The 16,572-nt window shown below is 45.2% G+C and overlaps 1 long non-coding RNA gene across 1 annotated transcript; it reads left to right on the top strand.

The window, feature by feature from the left end:
• Positions 1-228: 228 nt before the first annotated feature.
• LOC128776220 (uncharacterized) lies at positions 229-16,076 on the top strand. Its single transcript, XR_008421310.1, has 3 exons — positions 229-339; positions 4,284-4,407; positions 13,993-16,076. It is a non-coding gene; the product is annotated as an uncharacterized LOC128776220 (long non-coding RNA).
• The last annotated feature ends 496 nt before the right edge of the window (positions 16,077-16,572 follow it).

Below are 16,572 nucleotides of genomic sequence, written 5' to 3'. Positions count from 1 at the left end.
CCTCCCCCGGCCGAGCGCCCGCAGACCCAGATGCCTGGGGAGGGTTTTGGGGTAGAGTGGCAGGGGAGAGTCGGGATGGCTGGGTGCGGCTGGGACAGGGCGGCCGAGAGGTGGCAGCAGCCGCCCAGCGGAGCCTCCGGGCCTGGCGTGGACGCGCGGGCGGCTCGGGGACGCGCAAGTGGCTCGGGGACGCCTCTGCTCGGGGACGCGCGGGTGGTTCTGGGAGAGGGCGGCTCCGGGACTCGGGAGAGGAGGAGGCACGGAGCGCTCCGACCGAGTCTGGGTTCTCGGAGTGCGGCGGCCTGTTGACGTCAGAGCCCAGCCTGGTCTCTACACACAGTTTGTGGGGGAACCACACATTGAGTTAGGTAACACGTTCATGAGCCAAGGCCCTCGGTACACAGATGAAGAACCACGGTCTCAATATAGTGTGACGTGAATTTTTTTTTTTTTTTTTTTTTTTTTTTGGCGGCAGTGGTGGGGGGAGGGAGGGAGATTTAAAAATAACTCCATTGCTGGTGTCTAAAATTTTGCTATTACAGGTGCATTCTCATGTCTTAAGTATTGTTCTCTAAGCTATGGGAAGGAGCAGTGCATTAGACCTGACCTCTTTAGGGTCAATCAGTGACTTAATGTAATCTTTCCTGGCAAGAGAAGGGTTACCCCAGAGTACTCAAGAAACAAAGAAGACTGAGGGCTCAAAGGTACTTGCCAGTCAAACCTTGGAGACCAGGGCAGCCTCTGGGAATGTCGCAGCACCTTTTATGTTGGAGAAAGAGCAGCCCCATATCCATTTTGTGAATGTTTTAGGGAGGATTAATGAGGTACTAGCACAGGGTGGTTGGTCCAGTGCACTGCATTATTACTATTATTATTATTATTATTATTATTATTATTATTATTTTGTAAAAGAGAAAGCACCTATACTAATCCTTTATACATTATGAAATCAATCCCTCCACTCCCTTTTTTTCCTTTAAAATATATTTTATTGTCAACTTAGCCGACATACAATGTGGTCTTGGCTCCGGAAGTAGATTCCTGTGATACATCACTTACGTATAACACCCAGTGCTCATCCCAACAAGTGCCCTCCTCCATGCCCATCACCCATTTTTCCTGTACTCCCATCCCCTACCCCCATCAACCCTCAGTTTGTTCTATTTGAGAGTCTCTTGTGGTTTGCCTCCCTCTCAGTGTGTAACTTTTTTCCCCCTTACGACCCCCATGGTCTTCTGTTAAGTTTCTCCAGTTCCACATATGAGTGAGAACATACGATATCTGTCTTTCTCTGAGTTATTTCACTTAGCATAATACCCTCCAGTTCCATCCATATTGCTGCAAATGCCAAGATTTCATTCTTTTTCATTGCCGAGTAGTATTCCATTGTATATATAAACCACAGCTTTTTTATCCATTTATCAGTCACTGGGCTCTTTCCATAATTTGATAGCACTGCTATATACATTGGAGTACATGTGCCCCTATGAGTTAGCACTCCTGTATCCTCTGGATAAATTCCTGGTAGTGCTACTGCTGGGTCATAGTATAATTCTATTTTTAATTTTTTGAGGAACCTCCACACTGTTTTCCAGACCTCCACTCTCTTTCTTTCTATCTTCTCTCTTTGAATTAGGGAAATGGTGTGGTATGGCACAATGAACTTTTAAGCCAGAAGTTCCTGGCTTGGAGACCTCTCTCTGCCACCCCTTCACTGGCTGTGTAATTCTAGAAAACAGTCTTTTAATTCTGGGAAAAAAAGCCTCAGTATTCTCACCTGTAACATTGGAAAAATGGTGCCCGTTGGATGTTTGTCCCGAGCGTCAAGTTAAATAGTGGATGGAGAACACTTGGTGTATGTATTGACCTCAGGCCTAGGTCCTGTGTGTGTAACAATAGTATCTTGGAGAGCTTCCTCTGCTCTGCTCCGCTCCGTCCCGGTTGAATTTTCATGTGTTTCTCAGTGACACCAGCGACTCTGTTGAACAAGGCTGTCTGGCCTGAGGACTCTCCCATCTTACACTGACCTCAGGTATAGAGGGCGCCACCTTGATGCAGAATTCAGTATCTTTTCATGCCAGATTGTAGGAATCTTTTACCAGAAGAAATAGAAAGTATTAGTAGGCAGTAAGATCTAAACATCATTTGAAGCCCGGTTCTCCACAGGGTTCTTCAAGGAATTTAACATTTGTTTATCCTTATAACAAATTAAAATGTTTCCTGTGTGTTGTCCAGAGGTCTTCAAACCAAATATGCAGAAGCTGGGAAGAAGCTTCATTTGTCTTTTTAAGGAAAGTCCCCTACTGTCTTATGTAATGTGTTTCTAAAAATGTATGTGAACACCAATCAATATTTCTCTGATTGTTTAATTGAGAATGAAATGGCACTTGTAGGCTCGCAACTGTGTAGGACAAAGACTTTTGTATATTTTTATTTCTCTCTGTTCCCCCTTCCTACCTGAAAGTTTATTAGTTAAATATGGGTTTGGGATCTGGGTTATTATTAAATATTTGTTGTTGTTGTTGTATGTGTCCTGGCTCTATTTTGACATATATTCTTTCTTGTAACTGTATTTAAACAATCATTTTAGACCCATCTCTATGTTTAATAATTGGTTTCACTGCTCACTGCTAGTCCTTTTATATTCTGATATTTTCATTTTTGAGCTCCTAATGTTAATGCATCACTTGTGCAGTTGTAATATAAAGTGATTGAAAGAGGAATATGTGAGTGGCAGACATTTTGAGCTCTTACCAATGTCTTTCTGTTGTTCCCTCTCAAAAACGAAACTTACCCATGAATAAAATTCATGAGTCTAAGTCTTTTTCTTGTCCAAACTGTAGACATTGCTCTATCATTGTAGAAGAGAAAACCAAGGGCAGCATGGTTTTTATTCCTTTATAGACATTTACCTCTTTTTTTTTTTTTTTTTTGGTGTGGATGTATATGGAAAAATATGTTTTTTATTTGTTTATAATTTTAAAACTTGTCAGAATATTCCTGGATTACTTTTACCTGGATCCTGGTGAGCCCATTTCATCCCGGTCAGCTTCCCCTCTTCCCATTCTTTTTCAGAAAGTTTTCTTTAATTATATCTTGAATGATTGCTTCTCTTTTGATTGTTCTGGATTTTTCTTCAGCAGTACAATTTTTCGGCTGAATCTCTATTCCTGGTCTTCCATGGCAAAGATTTTCTTTTTTAAATTTCTATATATTATTGAATCTAAGATGGTATTGACTATAAGAAGCACTATTTTATGTACAACTAGAGGAAGGAAAAATGCTGCCAATAAGCTATGCCATCATGCCATAATTACAGTCCTGTGAAATCAGTAAATTAATCACACACAAGTCCTTCCTTGTTTTCAAATGTTTCATCTATTTTGGGGGATTTATTAGTTTCTCCTGCCTTCGACTGCATTGTTTGGCATGTCACAGACAGTCCATTTTGCATGCATCTCAGTGACAAAACCTAGTTTGTACTTCAAGAAAACTTCTCTCTTTCTTGGATCCTATCAAGTGCTTGGTTTTTCTTTAAAAACAAAAAAGCAATTGCAGTTATTGCTCCAATAATATACTTGCTTCAGTCATATCAGATTATCTCCTGCTGGTCTAATTCCATGCCTTTCTGCATACACAATAACTTCTTGTTTCAATGCCAAATCATAGTGTAATTCTTTTAGAAGACATTTCAAATGGCAATTAAACTCACATGTAATCACAACAATGTACATAACTCAATTAAAGTGCTTACAACATGAATAGCTGAGACTAAAGTTTGCCCATGGCCAGGACTTGCTAGCCTCACCGTGACAGCTCCCCGGTCCAAATGATTGTAAGATGTCACTGATAGTAAGACTTAACCTGATTTCCAAAGTGTTAACATGTGGGAAAATGGACGTCTTTAGGATCAGTGAAACAGGATAGTTCAATTCTTTGTTCCCTTCTCTGCATTTTGAAAGCATTTCTCGAGTTTGCCATCCATAATACTTACTTGACCTTCTGCCTTGTAAATTCCACTCATTTACTGCTTTATATATGGCTTTTAATTTTTATTCAATACTTTTATTTTATTGGAAAAAAATTTTAAGTCAAAAGCAGCTTCCTTTCCATCTGTCCTTGGCCTCCATCAGTCAAATTCTCCTTTATAAGCCTGAAGCCCCATGATATTTACCAGGCATCTGGGTTCCCCAGTGATGCATGTGATTTATAGGACTTCCTCATAAGAATGTTCAGTGAACTCTCATCCATGCTTTACCCCTTTCCCTACCCCTCCCTTCCAGATAAGTGCCAGGAAATGACAAGGACAACCTTGGAGGCCACATGATGAAGAACTTTTGTTAGCCTGGGTGCCCCTGGGTGGAGAGCTGCTCTTGAAAACTGGGAACATTTGCCTTGGGCTGTTTTGTAAGTAACAGATCAACTTTTATTATATTTCGTCTGGTATACAAATATTGAATGTATGTGTACAGCAGCTGAAGTTACTGTGATAACACATATTCTGAAATCACCAGGTATCTTTTCTAAAAGATTTCTTTAAGAATGGCTCTGAATTTTGCTTTCTTAAAATTTTTTTTTATTGTTGCTGGTAAAAGAAGAGTAATTTTACAGTGAAACTATCTCAAACAAGGTAATGAAGTTATTATTGGATTTTAACACTCCCATCATTTCTGCCAAAAAAAAAAAAAGTTTCAGGATACAGTTTTTCCCCAGTGGGTGTGTGGTGTTCTGATTGGCTCAGACATTTGATAAAAGAGAACTCTCACAAAGGGCTGAAACTTGGATGGATAATAACTGAATATTGTTTTAATATTGTTTTGGATGAACTATTTTAAAAACTCTACTCTTAAAATTTTAAACTAATTTCTACCTCTTGTGTCCTAAAAGTTCTGTCTCATTGTTTATTTTATTTTTATTTTTTATTAAAAAAATTTTTTAATGTTTATTTATATCTTGAGAGAGAGAGAGCAAGACAGAGTGTGAGCAGGGGAGGGGCAGAGAGAGAGGGAGAACAGAAACTGAAGCAGGCTCCAGGCTCCGAGCTGTCAGCACAGAGCTCAATGCAGGGCTTCAACCCACAAACCACTAGATCATGAACTGAGCCGAAGTTGGATGCTTAACCAACTGAGCCACCCAGGTGCCCCTCATTGTTTATTTTAAAAGAATCACAATTAGGCTTAGCATAGCAAAAGAGCCCTACCCTGCCATTGCATTTTTGTAAGAACCTAAAATATCATCTCTCGTAGAAGTCTGTGAAAGTTATCCTCATCTCTCTTTATTTCAGCTTGTTTTCCATATGGTTTTCAGTTTAACTTCACAGGGCCACATTATGTTTTTCATATTATAGATGCCAATTTCCCAAAATTTTCTTCTGGTTTCTATAGCAAATCATCTTCAGAGGTGTGCTCTTTTTCTTAGTCTTCTGGGTGATGCTCTTTTTCTCAAATGTGGCACTGTCCTTCTGTAGACCCCATGCGGATCTCCCCTCGACCCTGACCCCCTTCACTTTACTCACCTTTAAGCAGGTAGTGCTCTATGGAGACTTGGTGCTTGCTAACACAGAGGAAGTGTGGGTTGTCCTTGGCTTTGCTCACTACCCTACTGTAGCTAGAGGGCCAGTTGAGGTGCACAGCTTCCCTGTAGCTCCCAGAACTGATGGGATTCATCTTGATGAATGATGAACTGATGAACTGTTGTGGGATCTCCTCCTACTTCTGCCTGTAACATTCAGAACTGACGGAGTATGCACAAATCTTACTCACCAGCACAGACTGCCTTCATCCTGCCTGCAAAGCATCATATGTGGAATAAATACGTTCCACAATGTGATGGGCCATTGCTAGTCCTCTTCTACTTCTTGCTCCATGCCTTCCTGGGAATTGTATTCTGTGAATGGATGTAGTTATATTGGGCAAGATGCAAAAGTTTGCTGGCCCAGGCCCAAAGTAGCACCCGGAGTAAAAAACCAGATTTTTGGTAGCTTTGGCCCTGGGTCTTTTAGCTGGGGGTGGAAAGTAGGAGAAAGGCAAAGTCTTCCCATAATTTTTTAGGTGGATGAGACTACCCTGTTTATAAGGTGAAACATGGATTGGGGCTCCTGGGTGGCTCAGTCGAGTAAGCGTCTGACTCTTGGTTTCATCTCAGGTTATGATTTTATGGTTTATGGGTTTGAGCCCCACATTGGGCTTTGTGCTGGCAGCCTGGAGCCTGCCTGAGATTCTCTCTCCCTCTCTCTGCACCTCCCCTGCTCTCTTTCTCTCTCAAAATAAATAAACATTAAAAAAAATCAAGTAGAAACATGGATTATTTGTCTCAATGCAGCTCAGCTTCATTAGCTTTATTTAATTAACAGAAACTCCTTCTAGATTCTGGTTAACAGGTTGTTGATTAGTCTTCATTTTCAGTGTTGTGAATTTTGTCTTTTTTCTATGTCATAAGTAATTTAGGGAGAAGTTTAGAGACACATCCTCAGGAGTATCTAGCCAGATGCCATTTTAAGCTCTAAGTGGACCTGGTTTTATTTTATTTTATTTTTTAAGTTAGGTCTAGAGGCTACTTCAGTTTACTTACCATGTTCCGCTTAACTTAAAGCACTTCATGTGGCTTCCAGTGGGTCCAAAGTTGTCTTCAGATACTTTTCTAAATTCTGTTGCAGGGGCCTTTGGAGGAAGCAGGGGTGAACTTCTTTCAGTAGCATGTAGCCATGTCAAACAATCATCAAAGTGGGGATTATTTCTCTGACCTGAGGTCTTTTTCAAAGTTCTTTTGGCTGTTAATAACAGAAACCAACTACAGCCAATTGTAGGATGGTGGGGGACAGGGCAGAAAGAAAGAAAAGAAAAGGGAAAAAACAGAGTATATTGGGACGCAGGAAGATGTTGCAGAATCTAAGGACAGTTGGGCCTCTTAAGAGTTGGGACTAGGAGCTCTGAAGCTGTTAGGGACACAGACCCTTCATTCACTTTCTTCCTCCACTTCCCTCCAAAAGAAACATTAACTGTAAACAAAGTCCTGTTCAGGATGTACCTGTGACTTCACTTCTCTGTATGTGTGGGATGAAATGGATGCCCTATAGCTCCTGAGTTTTCCTTGTCTCCATTCAAGTAACCCAGCTCAGATGGATGGATGCTACTTCCTGGAGCCTACCCTCACTCCAGACTCCAGGGAGAGAGAGAAATTGATGGGGCTGGCCCGGGTCAGGTGACCACTTTGACCACCCAGTCAACAGTGGTTGGGTGTGTGAAGGCACCTGCATATGTATGTGAAGGTACCAGCCTGACTGCTGGCTCCACCTAAGGGTGGGGGGCAGTTCCCAAAGAAAGAGGCCCATTGTGATCTGGGCAGATGCCCGAAAGGTGCCTGCCACTCTCGATGTTTGGAATAAGCCCATTAGGTCCTGTCCTGAGGGGAACTGGGATGGCGGCTGTGATCCTCCTCTCAGGCCTGTGGGTTACTTGGGTGGAAAGGAGCACTGGTCTTCCCACTGAGCTGTGGGTCTTGGGGCTCTCGTGAAGAGTTTGCTCTCGTGAGTAATTTACAAGGCTGCACACCTGCATCTCCAGCTGTCTGCCATTGCGTTCTCCCTGGCATTGTTCCCACCCCCCTCCAGTCAGGAAGATTGTTAATATGAGATCTACATTTTGCAAACTTTCTTTCTAGCAATGACTTTATTTGGAAACTAAATCTTCCTTTGATGCTAAAGCAGGACCAGTCACAACTGGACGTTGCACACCTGCTACCATTTGTTTTTTTCTGTGGAGGTAGAAGTGGAGATACGTTTCTCATGGCTACACTCAGTGGAACTCAGCCACAGTTAGCAGTGTAGGCGAGCATGAGGCTAAGAGCCAGGAGTCATGGATTTTATTCCTGAACACAGCCTTTTACATAAAACTTCAAGACTTTGGGCAATCTTATCAATGGACCCAAATCTCACTTTTTAAAAGTAAAAAAAAAAAAATTTTAATGTTTGTTCTTGAGAGAGAGACAGAGAGACAGAGTGTGAGCAGGCAAGGGCCAGAGAGAGAGGGAGACACTGAATCCAAAGCAGGCTCCAGGCTTCGAGCTGTCAGCACAGAGCCTGACGTGGGGCTCATACTCACAAACTGCAAGATCATGACCTGAGCCAAAGTTGGATGCTCAACTGACTGAGCCATCCAGGCACACCTCACTTTTTAAAAGTTTTTAAATGGAGATAACAATGCTTTGTTTACCACTTAGCAAGTGCTTTAAATAAAGCATAATGCATTTTTTATTAATTGACATCATATGGACCATTCATAACTTTCCAACAACATTCCAGTGGTTAATAGAGATTTGTAGCATGACCTCATGAGGAGAGGTGGGACCTTATAACAGTTAAACAATTCATCTGATGATGTAAGTAAGTTAGAGGTAGAGCTGGAGTGAAGCATAAAATTCTGGACCTGATCCTTCCCCACCTGAAGGCCCGCACTTGAACACAGGTCTTTTCTCCATGTCCCTGTTCTTTCTAGCAGACCCTCCTCATTTAGCCTGCAGTTGACTACCCTGTTGTGACCAGAAGGGAGAGACTCCATGTTGATACTGAGGTAGTCTTCCTGACCCCAGCCCCCAGGACACGTGCATCCTGCATGAGACTTCGGAGCTAAAGGGCCCATGAGTTTATCAGACTGTATGGAGGTCAGACCTGGCTGTCTTCCTTAAGAGTGCACCTATCACAGAGTGTTGTGAGGGAGATGGGGACCGGGGTCGGCAGGGGACCCAGTAAACACTAAGTGAGTCATCCAGTAGGTGATTCTCTCTTTCTGTGTCTTCTAGGGACTTTGTGAGGATGAATTAGGATTAAATGAAACAACAAAACCGAAAGAAAGGAGGCCTCCCTTCCTGTCCTTGGTTTTGTGCTTCAGAAGAAATGCGACATGAAAAGCAAAGGAGTAGATACTACCATTGTAGCACTTTACAGTTTGCAAGGTCATTTGTGATTCCTGGGTCACAGACCCTTACAAGCAGCCCTGTAGGCTGGATATTGTTATTGTCATTGCTATACAATTGAGGACTCTGAAGCTCAGAGATGTGGGGTGCTATGCCCAAGGTGACATGGTTAGTAAATGGAGTCAGAATTTGAATCTGACTCCAGATTTCTTTCTCTTTTTTTAAAAGAATTTTTTAACATTTATTTATTTTTGAGAGACAGAGAGTGAGCGGGAGAGGGGCAGAGAGTGAGTAGGAGACGCAGAATCCGAAGCAGACTCCAGGCTCTGAGCTGTCAGCACAGAGCGTGATGCGGGGCTTGAATTCATGAACTTCGAGATCATGACCTGAGCCAAAGTCAAACGCTCAACCGATTGAGCCATCCAGGCGTCCCCCCATTTCTTCCTCTTAACAAGCAAAATCTCATGCTTACCTGGGGAGTTTTAAAACACTGATACCTGCATCCTGCCACCGCCCCCCCGAATCTGACTTAAGTGATCTGGAGTTGGCCCTGGCTTTGGGATTTTTTAGAAGCTCCTTGGGTGAATGAATGTCCAGTCAAGGTTGAGAACCACCATTGTGTGCTTTCCCCAATTTAGTGACTGAGGACCAGCTACTTTCTGACCCCATGCTTCCCAGACTTTACTGTACGTAAGAAAAACCTGTGACTGTTGTTGCATATCTGACCCAGGAGAGCCTGCGGTTCTGCATTTCTAGCAAGCTCCCAGGTGCTCCTCCTGGTTCCAGAACCACAAGGTAATCTGCCGGGCATACCTCCCTCATACCAACCACAACAGTGCAGTACTCTGATGCATCAGACCCCAGTTCCCAGTACTGCACAGTCAGCCAGGTTGACTTGTTGGCTACCCAGCCCTCCCCTGCCCCCCTCCACCAAGCTGTTATAAGACTCCATCACTTTGATTATACTTGGGGCTATGGTCCTCCTTTCTTTCCACCATGGGGTCTGCTGCTGTGCATCCTTTGGTTCTGGGATCTGGTCTCTCCCAGTTGCCCCTTGTGTTGGTGTCAGCTCAGTCCTGATGTATGACAAAGCGGGGTGGCGGGGGAGGATGCCCATGCTGTGAAGACCAGAAAGCCTTGTATTTGGGATGACAAGGATTGAGTCCTGGCTCTGCCACTTCCTGCCTGTACGACCTTGAGCAAGTTGCTTGACCTGTGTAAGGGCATGAAAAACACTGCCTCATGGGTTTATGACGAGCTCACATGAGATGACGCAGGTGATATGTAGGTCCACACCAGAGACCGGTATGCTCAATCAACAATGACTGTATTATTAAAGTGGTTGGAACTGAACATTCACTGTCTGGCGTGTGCCGTACCCTGCACTAGGTGTTTTGTAGACATCATCTTGTTTGAGCCTCAGAACAACCCTGCAAGGTACATATCGTTTTCTCTATTGTGCAGATGAGGTGATTGAAATCAGAACAGGTAGTGACTCAGCCCAGAATGCACAGCCATTAACTCTAGGACCAGAACTTGCATCTCGATTTGTCTGACATTGAAGACTCTTGCAGATTGCTTTTGACAGTTGTGGCTTATCTGACAGGCAGGAGAGGCTCCACAAACACTTGCTGACTTAGCTGTTTGGGGAGAGGGAGAATGGCACCCAGAGAGCTGGGAAGCAGCCTCCCACCCTCCGTTTGCTCTTGGAGGATGGGCTGGGATAGGAGCAGGGGAGACACGGGCTGGGATAGGAACAGGAGATAAGAGATAGGACGCCTGGGTCAGACAGTGACTTTGATGGGCAGACACTGCCAAATGTTGCCTGGCTGGCCCTTGCCTTGTGAAGGAGGCAGTGCAGGCTCCGGAGGAGCTGTAGGCTTCTGTGCTGTCCTCAAGAATGGAAAGTAAGCTTTCTGCGCTCCAGGAGGTTGAGAATGGGCTGGAGGCAGCAGGTGTGAGTACAGTGGATGGGGAGTGAATGAGATCTCTTCATGGTGGGGGTGGAATGGGGGCTCCCACCCCAGGCTCCATGAAGAAGGGCTTGGTGGGGCCCAAGCCCACCAGTCTCCTTGCCTCATCCCAGGCCCAGGCACCCTCCTGCCTTGAATCTCTGCCTTTGCCACATGATGATGTGAAACGTAACTCGCTCCTTTAACACAGCAGCGTGGAAGTAGGCAGCAGGCTGGTGAGAAGGTAGTATGGACTGGGGAGGCTGCAGGGAGCTGGCCCGAAATCCCAAATGACATGACTTCGGTGATGACATGAGTGTGGGGCTCGTCCCCTCCCTTGCCGAAGACCCTCACCATCCCAGGCCTTGCTCAGCAGGGTGAGGAAACCCTAGAGGAGGCGTGAAGACCGAAGCCAGAGATTTAAATACGGCTGTTCCAGAGTGAGGCTGGCTCCTTTGGCCGCTGTCCCTTCCAGCCAGGTGAGCCACAGTGCGGTGGCCCAGGATGCTCCCAGCTCAGTGGTGGCACTGCCATGCCCTGCACTGCCTGAGAGCAGTGACACTCCGTTTGCACCCTTCTGTCTCTCAGCACGGGCGCTAAGATGGGTCCTTTTTATGGAGGAGGAGATGGAGTCAGCGAAACTCTGCGACACGCCCCATCTCCACGCAGCAGCGCTGGCTGGCTTTGTCTTGCTCTGTAGGAAAACAGCCGTGCTCCTTCACTTCACACTGGCTCTTCTAGCTTCAGAGCCCCGTTGTCCATCTTGATGAAAGATGTGCAGATTTTACACAATTAGAAGAAGGAGGAAACCCATGACATATGCCTCATTGTTTACATAGCCGGTTTCCTATATTTTGGATAGTATTACTATGTTTTCAACAGTTACCAAAACCTTTTCTCTCTTTTTCTCCAAGACAGGGGAAAAGGCCTTTACAGAGCAAGCATTCCTTTGTCCTATCTTTGTAATTGTTTAATTGAGATCCTTTAATTCACTTAAAGTTTTATTTATTTTTAACTTTGATTTTTAATTCATTTTATTTTTTTTAAATTAATTATTTGTTTTTTTTAACGTTTATTTATTTTTGAGACAGAGAGAGACAGAGCATGAACGGGGGAGGGTCAGAGAGAGGGAGACACAGAATCTGAAACAGGCTCCAGGCTCTGAGCTGTCAGCACAGTGCCCGACGCGGGGCTTGAACTCACGGACCGCAAGATCATGACCTGAGCTGAAGTCGGCTGCTTAACCGACCGAGCCACCCAGGCGCCCCTTTAATTCATTTTAGACTTAAGAAAACAAGTTGCAAAAACAGTACAAAGAATTCCTATACACACCCCACCGAGCTTTCCCCAAATACTACCATCACGTATCACCAGGAGTATGATGATCAAAAGCAGGAAGTTGAGGGGCACGTGGGTGGCTCAGCTGGCCAAGCGTTAGACTTCAGCTCAGGTCATGATTTCACAGTTCGTGAGTTTGAGCCCCACGTTGGGCTCTGCCAACAGCTCAGAGCCTGGAGCCTGTTTCGGATTCTGTGTCTCCCTCTCTCTCTGCCCTTCCCCCACTCATGCTCTGTCTTTCCCTCTCTCAAAAATACATATTAAAAAATAAAAAAAAAAGAAGAAAAACAATTTTTAAATAAAAAAATAAAAGTGTAGGAAGCTGATACAATACTGTAATTTACAGATCCAATTCAAATTTTGCCATTTTTCCCACTCAAGACCTCTTTAGTGGCCCAGGACCCAATCTAGGGTCACACACTGCATGTACTGTCCTGCTTCAATCTCCTTTCATCTGGGCCAGTTCTTCAGTTTTGTCCCTCATAACCTTTTCACTGTTTAAAAGTTCTTGCTAGTTATCTTCCAGAATGGTCTTAATTTGGGCTTCTATGATGTTTTCTTGCAATTTAAATCCAGGTTATGCATTTCTGGCAAAAGTATCATGAAAGTGATGTGTCCCCAGAGCATCCTACAGGGAGGCACATGACCTCTCTTTGTTTTCATAACAGTGACATTAACTGTGATCTCTCATTCCTGGTTTCTCCACTGTAAAGTTGCTGTTTTTACCTTTGTAATTAATAAGTATTTTGTGTGGGGAGATTCTTTAAATATCCTGTTTCTCATCATATCTTGCCCACTGATTTGGGGATTTAGCCACGATCCAGCCTGAAACAATTATTGCTGGAGTGTTTAATTCACTTATAAATGTAAAGGCAGTACAATTACAAAGCAAAAAAATAAAAGAGCCTTCTAGGCATATGGGCAGGATTGTATCACTTCTTACACCTCTGTTTGCTTGCCTGTCTTCATAGTTTTGTCTCATCTGGTATAGCTTAGTCAGTTGTTAAGTACATAAACTGTTGAATGTCACATCCACACCACTGTGTTTGCTTTTAGGAGTGACAATATTTCAACAGATGCTTCATCCTTCTATCTGATTCATTCTTGTGTTTCAGAGCAAACAGTCCCTTTGGAGCTCAGAGTTACCTTCTAAATTTGATCTGAACTTAAGCTCCGTCTCCCTCTATTTAGACGGAAGATATGTGGTATTACTCTATGTGCCCCAGTGATTCTAATTTCTACTTAGGACCAGCCTTTTCTTGGTGAATGACTCAGCATTTTACAATCTGACATTTTAAGAGAACCACTTTGCTATTCAACTGAAGCCATATATTAAAGTTAAACCCTGAAGCCAGCACGGGTCCAACAAAGGTTAGACAAAGATAAGACAATTTGTCATACCTACCAGCCTGCGAAGTGCACAGCAGAAATGAAATGAGATTCTAGAACCAGAGCAGACTGGGGCCTTTGACTACAAATTCTAATGGAGAGAAATGTTTCTTGGTGCTGTCTGTGGCACTGGCTTCCAACACAGCATCTCTTGGCTGTGTTGATGGACGACGTGGCAGGATTCTGTGCTCCAGACCCCAGCCCTGAGTTAGGGCAGCGTATGTAAAGGAGGCTTAAAAGTTGAACTTCCAAACTGGGAAAGTTGTACATTTGCAGTGAGTTATTGATTTTTGTTTTGTACCAAAGAAGAATTGACGAAATAGAAAAGAAAGCCTTCCTGTATGAGCATCTAGCAGGCAGGTTGTCAATCGAGTGATTGTACTTCCCTCATCATTTATTTCAGACCGCACAGAAGTGCTGATGCCTTTTCTGCCCACAGAAATACCGGCCAGGAGGGGCGGCTGAATGCAGCTGCAGGAAGATATTAGTGCACGCCCTTTCTGTCTGTGATCGACCTACACAGTAGTAGTGACCCAGCCCGCTTTCCTTGTTAGCCTTGCTATATATCTTGCTCTTCCTGAGGATGGGAGAGGAGGAGGAGGTAAGGAGGTGGAGAAAAGGGAAAAGAGAAGAGAGGGACATGAATGCAGAGAGCAGGAGAGAAGGGCAAGAGAAAGGCAGCTCTTTCTGTCTCTGTCCCTTCCCAGTGGCCTCCCATCTTAATCCCGAGACCTTCTGGCCTGTAATACCAGCAGCGAGGCCCTGGCACCCCTGGAGATTCTTCCCCACCTTGTCTAGCCCACTGCACACTTGTTTGCCCCTTACCAAGCAGTGTTCAAGCTGACTCAACTTCTCTCCCTCAGGGCCCTCTTTTCCACAGGCTTCCAGAGGACCGCACTCTGACTTACAATCTATATCATTCATTCATTCATTCATTCATGCATCCATCAGTCATTTATTGATGCCTAAGCTAAGCTAGGCCAGGAGTTGTGCTAAGTACTGAATATATAAAAATAAACACAGCTCTTACCCTCAGGGAGCTCCTGGTTATTGGGGGAGAGATGTTTTTAAGTAGATAATCATAATGCAGTCATTATATATCATTTACTACAGGCCATGTATCCTTCTAAATACTTTACATGCTCTACTCATTTATCCCTCACAAGAGCCTGATGGAGTAGGGTGTTATTATATCCCTTTTATGGTAGATGAAGCACAGAGAGGTTAAATAATTTCTCTAAGGTCACACGGTTAATAAGTGGCAGAGCTAGGATTTGAATTCAGAAGTGCTGGCTCCAGAGCCAGGGCTTCTGACCAGTACATTTCACTGCCCCACTGTGAGTCAGGTAGGGTAGTGGGTTCTTTTGAGTGTGACAGGCAGGCACACAGGGCAGGGCCTGGTGGAAGTAGCTGGGTTGGAGGGCTGGGACCGGGCTTGGTTTGCTAATGTGTTGGAGGTAGCCTAGTGATCTGGGCAGCCTGACGTTCCTTCCTTCCCTCCTTTTTCCCTGCCTTCCGTATTTAGTGAGCATGTGCTGAGTGCTAGGCCTTGTGCTAGGTACTGGGGGTACAGAAATAGGCCTCGTCTAGCCTGGGATATGCCAGCACACTGTGTGGTTGCCACTCTGTCAGCAGAATGGACATGAGGCTGCGGTGGGAGCAGTGGGGGAAGGCTTCACGGAGGGATGGGGAGCACCTTGTGTGGGCAGAGGGGGCAGGCGGGTCTGGTATGAGCTGCTCAGTGATATGTAAGTACAAGTGTCTAATCATCCCAGTTCTGCTTCTGAGTCCCTGCTAGGCAGGTTGACCAGACATCTGACCTCCAGTCATCGTTTGTGGCAACACTGCCCTTCCAGGACCTCCAGAACTGATGTGGGTCTCAGTGTGTGTTTTCCCCTCTGCAGGGACCGGAGGCTCCTCTCACAGCCCGTCCTCCACCATCAGTCTGGCACTGTCCCAGCTTCCCGTCCTCCACCATCAGTCTGGCACTGTCTCAGCCTCCCACCCTCCACCATCTGTCTGGCACTGTCCCCAGCCTCCTGTCCAGGACAGCCTGCTCCCTTGGGGGATGAGCAGCATTGCAGGTGGCAGCATTCTTGTCACATCACACTGCGGCTCCCAAGGCTGCGGCTTGGTGCCCGAATTTCCCCCTGGCACCATGTGGCCACCAGCTGCCAAATCTCAGCCCTCACCAACAGGCTGCAGCTGAGTGGACCCCTCCTGTTGCCTCCTTTGAACTGAAATAGAAAAGCTTTTTGACTGCCCCCTGGTGGTAGGGGAGCCCTAGACTTTAGGAACAATGGCTTAACTCGCAGAAGGGGAGAATTTCTCTCTTCCTTGATAGTGACTCTGGAGCAGCATGACTATCAAGTAATTTCCCAATAACAGTTAAAGGAGCATTCGAGGCAGGGCAGACGATGTGAGCAAAGACACAGAGATGCCATTGTGTTGGATCTCTTGAGAGTCTGCACCAAGGCTTGGGCTGTCAGGGGGAGACCGGGTGGGGGATGGAGGTTGGGTTAGGTGGTGAGGGGCCGTGAAGACCCAGCTAGCAAGAAAAACCCAGCTTTCACCTGAAGTGAAGTAACAATGTGACCAGGTCTGGAGTTTAGAAAGATCATGGTGGGGGGCGGGGGGTGGCACCCGGGTGGCTCAGTGGTTAAACGTCTGACTCTTAATCTCGGTTTAGGTCCTGGTCTCAGGGATCCTGAGATTGAGGCCGTGTTGGGCTCTGCCCTGACAGCTTGGAACCTGCTTGGGATTCTCTCTCTCCCTCTCTCTGCGCCCCTCCCCTGCTCACATGCGTGCTTTCTCTCTCTCTCTCAAAATAAATAAACTGAAAAAAGAAAGATCATGGTAACTCAGTGCGTGTGCACACATGTGCGTGCGCGGGCAATAAAAGGCTCCTAAGAGCAACTTAACCTACTGCATAATCCTTCCAGGGTGGCTGGGGCTAGTGCTGTCCTGTCCTCTCGCTGGATTA

The sequence above is a fragment of the Panthera pardus genome, unplaced genomic scaffold, assembly GCF_024362965.1.
Source record: "Panthera pardus isolate Hobbes unplaced genomic scaffold, ASM2436296v1 HiC_scaffold_12, whole genome shotgun sequence".
Lineage (NCBI taxonomy): Eukaryota > Metazoa > Chordata > Mammalia > Carnivora > Felidae > Panthera > Panthera pardus.
This window is presented reverse-complemented; position numbering and strand designations above follow the sequence as displayed.